Source organism: Oryctolagus cuniculus, chromosome 9 (assembly GCF_051225735.1).
Source record: "Oryctolagus cuniculus isolate XC-2025 breed Fujian yellow rabbit chromosome 9, ASM5122573v1, whole genome shotgun sequence".
In the NCBI taxonomy this organism is placed as follows: Eukaryota; Metazoa; Chordata; class Mammalia; order Lagomorpha; family Leporidae; genus Oryctolagus; species Oryctolagus cuniculus.
In genome coordinates this window covers 66,259,681-66,273,114 of record NC_142875.1, presented here as the reverse complement: position 1 = coordinate 66,273,114, position 13,434 = coordinate 66,259,681, and the positions used below count along the sequence as shown (strand labels likewise).

General features: G+C 40.7%; 1 long non-coding RNA gene across 4 annotated transcripts in view; it reads right to left on the bottom strand.

Annotated features, from left to right (window-relative positions):
• Window positions 1-313: 313 nt before the first annotated feature.
• Window positions 314-13,434, bottom strand: part of LOC149124590 (uncharacterized) — a 335,846-nt gene continuing 322,725 nt past the window's right edge. For 2 of the 4 annotated variants that reach the window (XR_016213263.1, XR_016213267.1), the window contains 2 exons: window positions 10,089-10,110; window positions 314-896 (listed from right to left, as the gene is read on the bottom strand). This is a non-coding gene — a long non-coding RNA (uncharacterized LOC149124590). Of the gene's footprint in view, window positions 897-9,025; window positions 10,111-13,434 lie in introns of those variants that run through there. The other 2 variants (XR_016213264.1, XR_016213266.1) reach the window with 2 other exon arrangements.

Below are 13,434 nucleotides of genomic sequence, written 5' to 3'. Positions count from 1 at the left end.
CCAAACTTAAATCATTTCATAGGTGATAGTATATAAATTAAACTCACTAAATTTAGTGCACAGTTTAAAACAAAATTGAAATAAGCAAATAAAATTATCATAAATAATGAACTTTACCTCCACTGTATTCATGGAGTTTACATGACACAGTGGTTGTGTTCAAACATTTTAATTTTTAATTAATGGAGAAATGGTAGGAGAAAGGACATAAGAAGAAAGCACAGAAGCTATAGCTCATGGTCTTGTTTGTCTTTTTCTTTCCAGTGTCCTAAAATAGGAGCCTGGATTTTGCTTTTTACCACCTTCTCCCTTTCACAGAGCAGCAATGAGACAGGTGCATCTAAATGACATCCTGCTGTACTCAGCATTCTCCTCCTCAGCCTACAGGCACTGCAAGTGCTTCCTTCCAGGGCAGGAAGATAATGGGGATGGGTTAAGATCCATTGTTCGCTTTCACAACAGTCTCTTAGGGTGCGCAGTGTGAAATCCTTTAGGTCTTTGGACTCTCACAATAGCATACAGCCTAGTTTATTTTACAACACTTTATTATTTCAAGCTTCGCCTCTATACATGTTTTCCTTTTTGATTCATTTCTTGGATTCTTATAACCAGCATTGTAACTTGTGTTTCAGATTCTGTACTAAATAGTTCTTAAACTGATGTGCACTTGGAAGGCAGTGTACATTAGTAAATGAACTAAGAGATGAAAATGACTGGAAAGTGCCCGTTGCTTTTCTCCACTAGCACTGTGACCTTCTGGGCTACATTCATCAATTACATATGGTGAGTGTAATTTGGGAGAAATCCACAAACCACATCAGCTTCTCGGATTCATTCTGGATTATAGCCTCCTGCCAGTGTGCACCTTGGGAGGCAGCAGGTAGTTGCTCCAGTACCTGGAGATGAAAAAAATTATTAGAGAATTCATATTTTGGATATATTCATATAGCGATATCCTCTTCACTCCCTTTTAGCTACATAGGTCTTCATTGGATGAGGATGAATTTACCTTTTTAAAAATAATTTCCTATTAATGAACATTTTAATTGCTGTGATAAATGATGCTGCTGTGAACAACACTGTGAAATGTCCATGTGTTATTTTCCTGATGACAGATTTTGGGTGAGTTAAAGGGTAGATGAGTATGTGTTCATTGTTTCTGAATGGTTAACTCCAGAGAACAAGACTGAAATTTAACTGTTACTGAGTTGTCATTGAATCCAAGTCTTCTTGTGATCCTGAGTCCTTACAATCAGACTAAGTTTAGTCAACTTATTTATTTACTTAAAGGTCAAATTAAGTTTGATGGGAGACTACAGTGACTCAAGTATGTAAATTCTTGAGATGTTTAAATGAAAATCCCAGCTATCATGGTGGGCCTTTGAATAGCAATTAAAAAGCCACTTGGGATATCCATGTCCCATTTGTGCCTGGGTTTGAATTCTAGTTCTGCTCCTGATTCCAGCATTCTTTCAATGTACCACCTGGATGGCAACAGGCGAGGGCTCAAGCAATGGGCTCTCTGCCACCCACCTGACATAAGTTAAATTCCTGGCTCTTGGCTTCTGCCTGGCCCAGCCTAGCTGCAGTGGACATTTGGGGAGTCAACCAGTGCATAGAAAATCTCTTCTATCTTTCTACCTTTCAAATAAAAAATGAAATCCCAGTTGAAATTATCAGAGAATATATGAGTGAACTTCAAAATGTTTGGGAAAAGTGAAATTAAAATAATTTTGATACAAAAAAGTTTTGAAATCCACAAATGTAAGGTGTCTTTAGAAAGTTCCCACAAAAAAACACATATTGTAGAAAAATTATGCATGTTTTTAAAGATTTTTGCAGTAAAATAAACATTTTCAATTCACTTTTCTGTGAACTTTTTGGAGCACCCTCATATAATCTAGTATTCAGTTGTAGGGCTTCACTATAGGTGCTAGAGAAATTTGTAATTTACTGTTGAGGTGTGCCAGAATAAATTTGTCTTGGGCTGAAATTTATAGGAAATGATGGACTTGGGTTTGTGAAGAAGCAATTCTGGAAAGAGAAACAGGAATGCATAAGCTAGAAGAGGGGCTTAAGGCATGTGGTCACTGACCCAGTCCAGAAGGAGCTTGGGGGTAAGGGGAAGTAGGCAGGCTTGTATAACTCAGGGAGGTAAAGGAAGACGAATTACACTAACAGTTAAACCACTGAGAGCAATGCTGAGAAAATTATATGGGTTTCTAGATGATAAACCTCTGCACTGTGTTACTGCTGTATACCCAGTGCCTGATCCAACAGCTGGTAGGCAGGCTTTAAAAAGTGTGTGTTAAATAATGGCTTACCCAGCTCTCTGCTGTGGCCAGGTAGTGCAGTGGAGGATGGCCCAGGTGCTTGGGCCCTGCACCCCATGGGAGACCAGGAGAAGCACCTGGCTCCTGGCTCCTGCCATCGGATCAGCGCAGTGCGCCGGCCGCGGTGCGCCGGCCACAGCGCGCTGGCTGCGGCGGCCATTGGAGGGTGAACCAACAGCAAAAGGAAGACCTTTCTCTCTGTCTCTCTCTCTCAAGTCCACTCTGCCTGTCAAAAAAAAATAATAATAATGGCTTACCATTGGATTCATTCAAATCAAATAAATAGTTCCCTCCTTCAACAGGGAGGTGGAAAAATATTGCAAATAAATACTATGAAACAAACCTCAAGTCCACCTCTTCCTATGCTGGTATGTGTTCCTTTGGTGTTAGGGATGGAGATAAATCAAGTTTTTCCCAATAGATCTTTAATGATGATAGCTCTCTGGTGTTCAAAGAATAGAGAGAAACCCTTTAAATTATATGCCATCTGCATGAAGATGTATTTGGGTTTGTACTACTAGTGGGAATGTTTTGTACTCAGAGATAATTATTTGTTGAGTTTTCTCTGTTGAGCATGTAGACTTTACTCAGAAAGTGTTTGCTCCTCCACCACAAATGTTGGATTCCAATGAGATTGACAACCATCGTATCTCACCCCTTTGGCTAAGGCTGTCTACATGATCCATACCAAGACTCAATCACAGTAAATTGCACAGTGGAGGTGTTACACTTTGAGCATCAAAATGCAAAATGGAAGGTATTATAGAGGTCTATAAAAAACTTGTTTTAAGATTTATTTATTTGAAAGGCAGAGTGACAGAAAGAGAGAGAGAGAGAATTAGTTTACTCCATAAATGGCCACAGCAGCTGGGGCTAGGCCAGGCACAATCCAGAAGCACTTTGTAGGTAGGTAGGTCCTCAAGCACTTGGACCATCCTCCACTGCCTTCCCAGACACATTAGCAGGGAGGTATTTTGGAATTAGAGCAGCTGAGACTCGAATTGGCACTCTGATATGGGAATCCGACATTGTAAACAGCCATTTAGCTCACTGTGCCATAATACCCACCCTGAATAAAAATTTTAACGTAATCATTCATAAATACTAATAAGCATAGTCTTAGCTTTTGGTATTAAATAAGAGAAGGATGGGCATTGTGCTGCAGTGGGTTAAACTGCCACCTAGGATGTTCCCATCCCAGTTAGGACTGCTTGGGATGACTCCTCTTCTTGATTTCCACTCTACTACACCCCGGAAGCAGCAGGTGATGGCTCTAGTATGGGCATTTGGGGAGTGAACCAGCAGATGGAAGATCGAGGTCAATCACTTTCACAAAAATAAAAATACACAAACTTTAAAAGGAAGGAAGGGGAAAAGGGAGGGAGAGAGAGAAAGGGGATAAGAAGAGAGAAAGGGGGTGAGGAGAGAGAAAGGGGTGAGGAGTGAGGAGAGAGAAAGCGGTGAGGAGAAACAGGGTGAGGAGAAATGGGGTGAGGAGAGAGAAAGAGGGTAAGGAGAAAGGGGGTGAGGAGAGAGAAAGGGGGTAAGGGGAAAGGGGGTGAGGAGAGAGAAAGGGGTGAGGAGAAAGGAGAGGAAAGGAAAGGAAATGGAAAAGACAAGACAAAAGAAAATAGACGAATTTGGCCCACAGGCCATTTGTCAAGTTCTGGTATATTCCCTTTCCCAGCTATGCCGATTGGCCCAGGAGTAAGGTGTGTGAGTCAAAGTGAACCAATACAAATTTGTCTCTAGGATCTTTTAAAAAAAATATTTATTTGAAAGGAAGAGTTACAGACAGGGAGGGAGAAATAAGAGAGGGAGTTTTCCATCTGCTGGTTCACTCCTCAAGTGGCCGCAACAGCCAGGGCTAGGCAAGGCCAGGCTAAAGCCAGGAGTGTCTTCTTGGTTTCCAATGTGGTTGGCAAAGGCCATGGCAACCAAGGCCAAGCATTCCCAGGCCATTAGCAGGAAGCTGGATCAGACGTCAAGCATTTGGGACACAAATAAGACAGCTGGTCGCTTAACTGCCCCATGATGCTGGCCTCATCACTGGGACCTTTCCATTAAGTGTTGGAGGAAAAGAAAGCTTTCATTTAGAAACACAAATAAAAAGTGTAAAAGTCACCTTGCTTGCTCTATATTTACAAATGAGAACAAGGCCACAACAAAGAGACAAGCAGACAAAAGGTGACAGAGCAGGATATCTGATTATTTAATTAGAGTCTGTCCACGCATTTGTGCTTGGAGCAAGATCTATGCCTGCACTTAGTTTTATAGTCAGTAAGCCCCCTCTTTGGTTTAGGCTTGTTTAGCATGGTTTCCATCACTGGCAACCAAAGAAAATTGCACACACACACACACACACACGTATATATAGATATACAAATATATAACACATTACATATATAAATCAAATATATGTGTGTACATACATACATATATATTTGCACAAAATTTATTCAGTGAGCACATTGTAAGGGCTCAATACCAATGTTCAAAGCACGAGAGTCAGAGGCGGAAGACATATTTAAGTATGCACTGAGAGTATCAGAAGTTCTGAATTCAAATGCACTTAAAGCATATGTATTTTCTTTCACTCTCTCTGAAAACCCTCCAAGGCAACAGTATGGGAATTATTTTCTAATGCATAAACTTATAAAGAGAAGAAATGAGAACAAAATATGCAGGTGTTTGACAAAGGTTTTCTGTTGTTGCTATTGTTCTTTCACTTATGGTTACTAACAAGCAAAGTTAAAAAATAACCTGAAAAGTCTTAGAAGTTGACAATACTAATACTTCTGTAAATAGAGGTAACATTGACTAAAAGAAGGAGTGCGCATGGTCTGTTTAAAAATCAGATCCCTAAAACTTTATCTTTGCAATAACAAAATGGCCTGGTACCATCGGAAAGGCTAAGACAGATGGTTTTGGACTGAGGGGCCACCAAACAGAGTTGAGGATGGAAATATCATATTGTCCATGGGAAGACCAAGTAAATATTTACAAGTAGAATGAGGAGGTGGCTCTCTTCCACTTAGCCCCTTCTCTGAGGACAATAAACAGCCTACAAGACTGAAGAGCCTCTCACCAGCAGACATTCTAAGGAGACTACCTGGCCATCTACTCTAAAGAGAAGGAAGTTCAAGTTCTAAAGTGAAAGCCACTATTCAGAGCTCTCCTGCAGATTTTTATTGCCCAGATCTTAAATGGGAATAGATACTCGAGGATCAGAAGACATCTGAATAAGTGTGTGACTTAAAAGGGACCAGAGTAATTGTGTAGCTATAGTGCACCTGGCAGTAATAAAGACTCTCTCAGGAGAAAATAATTTCAAGATAATTACCACTAGTATCCTTATAGGAATAATGTCTTTAAAAAGAAACTTCAGAGAACAAAAATGAGCTCTTATAGATTAAAACTACCACAAAAGAAATGAAAAATATCACAGAGGATTAAGATAAAAATCAAAGCAATGTGTATGAAATTAAATAGACACATGGAAAATGAGAGAAAAAGAAATAATATTAGAAGACTGAATCAAGAGGTCCAATGTTCAAGCCAGAACAATACAGAAAGAACAGAGGAAACAGAAGGAAGGAAATCATCAAAACCTAATTTAGAAAATGTTCCATGAATAAATGGTAAAAACTGATAGATCAAAAGAATTCACTAAGATACAGCATAGTATATGAAAACAAACATTGATCCAGGCACAGCGCCATATTTTAGCACTGCAGAACACTGAAGGCAAAGGGAAGAGTCTACAAGATTTGAGAAAAGGAGATTGCAGTATACAAACATCAGATATAGGACTGACTTCTGAATTTTCAATAGCAACATGGAAGGTAAAAGGCAGTGGAGAATACCAAGCCGATTCTGATGGCAAATGATTTCCAGCTAAGTCAGGGATCCCCATGTCTCTACTCCTCCAGGTTCAATGATTCACTAGCATAATTTATGGAAATTAGCTTACGTGTGTACTCACCCCTATGTTATGTAACAGCAGAAATACACAAATCAGCAAATGAGAAATGTACAAGAAAGTTCTGAGGATACTAAGCTCAAACTTCCTGTAGAGTCACAAATGGTGTGCTTAACTCTTGCAACAATGCATTGTGATACCATATGTGAAAAGTTGCCCATCAGAACAGTGCATTAGAAATGCAATATCCAAGTTTTGTGTGTGTTTTTTTTAATTGGCAGCAAGCACCCTCTGCATCCCATGTAGCAAAATCTCAGGCTCCCGAAAGAAAAGCAGGCATTCGATATAAACCATGCTGTTTGCACAAACAGCTTAGGCATAGTAAAGTGCTTCTATCCCAGGAAACATTTACACTGGTGTAGGCAACTGTTTACAGTTGAAGCTCCTAGAAAACAGTCAAGGAACAACCTGGTCAGCGGGTCTTTCTAAGGGCAAGATCACCACTTTTATGTTAACACTTCGCTGTTTATCAACCCATAATTCCTTATCAAATGATGAATCAAATATAAACATGAGATGGTGTTTTCAGATATTCAAGACATCAAAAATACACTTTGTACACTTCCTTAGAGGAGCACTGTAGAGAGGCTGGCATTGTCGTGCAGCGGCTTGAGTCCTGGCTGCTCTACTTCTGATTCAGCTCCCTGCTAATGCATTTGGGAAAGCAGTATGAGATGGCCCAAGTACTTGGGCTTCAGCCACCCACATGGGAAATGTGGGTCGAGTTCTGAGCTCCTGGCTTCAGCCTTGCCCAGCCCTGACCATTTGGGAAGTGAAGCATTTGATGAAAGATTACTCTGTATTCTGCTTCTCCCTCTCTATCCCTGCCTTTCAAATAAGAAAATAAAACTTTTTTAAAAAATAGAATACTGAAGAATGTACTTCGCCAAAATTAGAGAGTAAACCAAGAAACAGGAAGAATGGGAAAACAGGAAAGAAAGCACTTCACACAAAAGAAACAATTCGGTCCCCAGAATTATGTGTAGGAAGGTCCCAGAAAACAGCTTTCCCCAGTCATAAACAACACCCAGGTCAGGAGGGAACAGATTGGAAGGTTCCAGGAGAAATTCCTCTGGAAAATGTTGGTCTGAATACTTGACGGTCTGAGTAGGTGAAGAGCACAGCTGGACAACTGGCAGGGTCCTTGGTGTTGAATTAGCAATGAGTTCACAGAAAAGTAAGCAAACATAAAGCACAGTTTTTTATCTTAGGGAAAATAAGAAATTGGATGGAAAAATATTGTTAAGTGGAAAAAATAGGCCACATCACAGAATGCCTACTGTGCCCTCACTTGTGTCATAATTTTCTTCACAGGGTATACAAATACAGACACAGCTATGTACGTGTAGAATATCTGTAGCAAGCTCATCAAGAATAGCTGTCGCCAGGAAGAAAAACCAAGGGAATCGAGTGGGTGGGGGTGCGGGGGGTTGTCTCACACTGGGAGATGGTTTTTTACTCAGTTCCTATTTGAGTTTTGGCCATATAGGTTGCTTTGTCAAGCAGACAAGCAAATAAAATCACTTCTCAACCAAAGGCAAAAAACAAAAAGCAGAAGAAAATAGAAGAGCAAGTGCCCTAGTCCCTGCACATGGAAGCCGTCTCCCTCCACAGCCGCGTTGTGCCTGGCTTCATGTTATCTCTAATGAGCTGCAGGGAGCACATGTGCCTAGATATAGGAAAAAGCTTAATTAGTTCTTGTTCCCCCTTAATAAGGATGTCTAAGAAAGAAACCTTGCAGTTTTCATCTGTAAACCAAATGTCTCTTAGGAATCCGAGTGGATTTATCTTTGGTTTCCAATAGACATTTTAATAAATCATGTATACTCATTATTAGAACAAATAATATTTCATCTTGAAACAAAAACTCAGCTACTTATTGATGGACATGTATCTGAGAAATGGTAAACAAGTTGAAATATTCCCAGCAACTACCTGATTGAAGAAAACCAGGCCACAAGTTAAGGCAGGCCTTCATGACCAACAACCTGGTGATGTTTCCGAGCAAAAACGTGAAAATCATAGTGTTTGTTTCTTGGCAGCTTACACTCATGAATGACTTTTTACTTTAAATGAGCCCTTAGACTCATCACATGTGATCCTCAGCGGTGCTAAGATAAGCAAAGGAGCTATTAATGTGCATGCTAAAAAAAAAAAATCGATGTCCCAGCAATGGTAAACCTTGATCCATTTCATCTCACTCCTGAACAGTGAAGAGCTGGAATCCTGGTCTCTGCGTCTAACCCCAGACTGTATGTCCTACTGATGCCTGCTGCAAGCCTCACTACATCTTCTGACACTCACAAAGTACAGTGATCATGACAGAGCAAGAGGAGGATAGAACTTCATGTCATAAAATAGCATGATTGTAGAGTCTTAGTCCACCCGAACGAGGATGGACTGGGTCCAAGAAAGAAGCGTGCCATTCACGCATTCCCCAGCCTCCCTTGATCACAGAGACAGTTAGATGCAGCAGGGAGTCAAGTCAGGCAAGAACTCGTTTATTGCATGCATAGCAAAGCCTTTTAAAGCACGAAACCGCAGGACTATTGGGGCAGGGCATAAGGACCAACCAATACTTAAAAGGTCATTTTACGGGGCAATTTTTTACAGGACCAACCATATGTCTATACACTTGTCATCAGTTGTTGTCACCTCCCCTGATGTCGCATGGCCAATTAGCTTTGGTGGTAAACAACATTGGGTTCCACCCACCTTACGTACTTTGGGCGCCATCTTTGAATTGCCTCGTGTGCCTAATTTCCCCGCACATGATGATTACTTATAGCACTATTCTAATGAAATAATTCAGCATCTCACCAATCAGTAAACCAAATGGAATGGCTTGCCCTAGCTACTGTATGGAAATAATGTAAATATAACTAAATAATTTTTAATCCATCGAGTTCAAGAACCCCTCAGATTTATTAAAATCCATGCCTACATTCAAGCTGTAGATGAGGGTAAAAGTGCATCCAAGTTACTCTGTGCTGAAAGGCAGAAAATTTTAATTTGACTTTCTACTATCCTCTCCCTTTGGCTGCCAATTTAACAGTCCCCGTGCACTCTTGGTCCTCATCCCCCAGGTCTCTTCTCCTTTGAATGGCTGGAAAGTAGCAGAGCACAGCAGCAGGTAGATGTAGTGATGTCTCTAATCTACGCTGCTCTTTTAACACTTTGATGCCTGAGCCTGGAGATGAGCCAGAATGGTCAGTGAACTCAAAGATTGTAAGCGCCTACAGCAAGCAGAATTCCAGACAAGACTGGTCTACCCTAGCAAGGGATGGCATCATGTTCTAGAGGTGTCTTCTCTGAAAAATGGGGAAGGCTAGAGCTTCTGAGTCCAGCAGCTGGCGATTTTACATGAGGTCCTGCCAAGGCTTGTGTCTGCTGGGTTACACAATACTATCAGATCTTCTCTCCGAGGGAAGAGAGAGTTAAGCAGTCTCGGCTGACCATAAGGAGTAGTGAACAGAGAATGGGAAAGCCATTCCTTCCAAGCTGTTGGAAGATTAGACACCAAGATGTTAAGCTGTACTGACAAATGTTTGTTAAAGAAGACATAGTATACACTCCACGACTAGGAATTTCATAGAGGGACCTAAAAATAAGTCTCACAGAACACCTGTCAGAAACTCCAAGTACAACAACCATCACAGGAGCCAACAAAGAGGAGAACATTTGGAGAGGATATGGCTTCACTGTTGTTACTCTGACGTGCACTCCTTGAACAGGTGCATGTCCAGGAGAGGATAAGCAGAACTCACACTCACCCCTGCCATGCTCCTTCTGAATCTGGAAGAGAGTGAACACACAGAAGAGAATGTGAATGGAATTTCTTACTACACAATGTAAACACAGCCCAGCGGCTTGCAGTTGTTAGAGCAATACTGCAAAGCCCACAGCATCATGGGTTCAACATCATTTCCATTTTAATTTGACTATTAAAGAAGAGGACCTTTAAAAATGTCATGTGAAAATGGAATTAAAGCTTATTTTGATGCAAAAAGATTTTGAAATCCATGTTTTTTTCAATATGAATTTTCCAATTTTTTGAAGACCCCTCATTTTGCATGTAAGTCTTTGTGCATTGCTATGTATGCATCTCAAAGCAAAATTCGAAGTATTTTTGTTTACACTTGATTTAGCTGTTGGACCATTGCTTGGATGATGTAGCACATTTTTCAGTCAAATAATGGTAACTGTCATTAGAAATACCTATGAACCTTAGTTATTGTGAATTGAGCTGCAATAAACATTAATGTGCAGACAGCTTATTTGTTTGCGAATTTAATTTCCTTTGGGTAAATTCCAAGGAGTGGGATGGCTGGGTTGAATGCTAGGGTTATATTCAGGTTTCTATGGAAGTCAATCTGGAGATTCCTCAGAAACCTAAATATAACCCTACCATACAACCCAGTTAAACCACTCCTTGGAATCTATACAAAGGAAATGAAATTGGGAAACAAACAAGCTGTCTGCACATTAATGTTTATTGCAGCTCAATTCACAATAGCTAAGACCTGGAACCAACCCAAATGCCCATCAACAGTAGACTGGATAAAGAAATTATGGGACATGTACTCTATAGAATACTATACAGCAATCAAAAACAATGAAACCCGGTCATTTCCAACAAGATGGAGGAGTCTGGAAAACATCATGCTGAGTGAACTAAGCCTGTCCCAAAGGGACAAATATCATATGTTCTCCCTGATCAGCGACAACTAACTGAGCACCAAAGGGAAAACCTGTTGAAGTGAAATGGACACTATGAGAAACAGTGATTTGATCAGCTCTTGTCCTGACTGTTGATGTACAATGTAATACTTTATCCATGTTAGTATTTTTTTTTAGTTCTAGTACTATTGGTTGAACTCTGTAATTAACACACAATTATTCTTAGGTGTTTAAATTTCAACTGAAAAGTGATCGCTGTTAAGAATTTGGAGAACATTATGCTGAGTGAAATAAGCCAGTCCCAAAGGGACAAAAATCATATGTTCTCCCTGATCGGTGACAACTAACCAAGCACCAAAAAGGAAACCTTTCAAAGTGAAATGAACACTATGAGAAATGGTGACTTGATCAGCCCTTGCCCTGACTATTGATGAACAACTTAATACGTTATCCCACTTAGTATTTTTTGTTTGTTTGTTCTACTTAATACTTTTGGTTGAATACTATAATCAATATGCAGTTATTCTTAAGTGTTGAAACTTAACTGAAAAGTGATTGCTGGTAAATATAAGAGTGGGAATAAGAGAGGGAAGAGATGTGCAATTTGGGACATGCTCAAGCTGACTTGCCCCAAATGGTAGAGTTAGAAACATACCAGGGGATTCCCATTCAATCCCATCAAGGTGGCATGTACCAATGCCATCTCACTAGTCCCAGTGATCAATTTCTGTTCTCAATTGATCATAATGATAGGACTAAGAACCAAAGGGATCACATAAACAAGACTAGTGTCTGCAAATACTAGCTGATAGAATAAAAAAGGGAGAGAACGATCCAACATGGGAAGCGAGATACACAGCAGACCCATAGAATGGCAGATGTCCTAAACAGCACTCTGGCCTCAGAATCAGTCCTCAAGGTATGCGGATCTGGCTGAAAAGCCCATGAGAGTATTTCAGGCATGGAAAGCCAAGACACTCTGGAAAAAAAAAAAAATGACCTAAATGGAAGATCTCTGTGAGTGAGATCCCAGTGGAAAGAACAGGCCATCAAAGAAGGAGGTACCTTTCTCTGAAGAGAGGAGAGAACTTCCATTCTGACTACGACCTTGCCTAAATATGATCAGAGTCGGTGAACTCAAAAGGCTTCCATAGCCTTGGCAACTCATGACAAGAGCCTAGGGTGATTACTGATGCCATAAACAAGAGTGTCAATTTGTTAAGTCAACAACAGGAGTCACTGTGCACTTACTCCTCATGTAGGATCTCTGTCCTTAGTGTGCTGTACATTGTGATTTAATGCTATAACTAGTACTCAAACAGTATTTTTCACTTTGTGTTTCTATGTGGGTGCAAACTGCTGAAATCTTTACTTAATATATGCTAAACTGATCTTCTGCATATAAAGAGAATTGAAAATGAATCTTGATGTGGATGGAAGAGGGGAAGGAGAGGGAAAGGGGAAGGTTGCGGGTGGGAGGGAAGTTATGGGGCGGGGGGAGTCATTGTACTCCATAAGCTGTACTTTGGAAATTTATATTCATTAAATAAAAGTTAAAAAAAAAAAAAGAAATACCTATGAACCTGTTAAACCTAGCTATTCCAGTGCACACTACCCCACCACTACCTACTGAATCGGTCTCCAAAGAGTAAGCCTCAGGGATTTTTTTTTAGTGAGGGAGTGTTAACCACAGCAGTTTGAGAACTGATGGGTTTCAAGACTGCTATTTCTTTTTATTTATTTACTTATTCATTTATTTGACAGGCAGAGTGGACAGTGAGAGAGAGAGAGACAGAGAGAAAGGTCTTCCTTTGCCGTTGGCTCACCCTCCAATGGCCGCCGCGGCCGGCGCACCGCACTGATCCAATGGCAGGAGCCAGGTACTTATCCTGGTCTCCCATGGGGTGCAGGGCCCAAGTACTTGGGCCATCCTCCACTGCACTCCTGGGCCACAGCAGAGAGCTGGCCTGGAAGAGGGGCAACCGGGACAGAATCCGGCGCCCTGACCGGGACTAGAACCTGGTGTGCCGGCGCCACAAGGTGGAGGATTAGCCTAGTGAGCTGCGGCGCCGGCCAAGACTGCTATTTCTATAAAACCCCAAGTACTTACTCGGGGAACCTAAATGTAAATTGTATCTTCATTCCTTATTCATTTGTTCAATCAGCAATTAGTCATGTTCTTCCTTTGTATTAAACCTTATTCGGGGTATAGGGCTACAGTACTGAACAGATACACCTAGTACTTCCCATCAATATGTTTACATTCCAGTGTATCCCAGTGTTTCATTATGCTGAGAATTTTGGTAACTCCCATTAAAATGACTGCCAAACATCCTACAGGAATTTGGTAAATATCATTGCAATTTAATAGATCTGGGGTGGAATTTCTGATTCTGCAAATAAATTCCCTAGGTGACAATCACGACACTAAGAGAAACC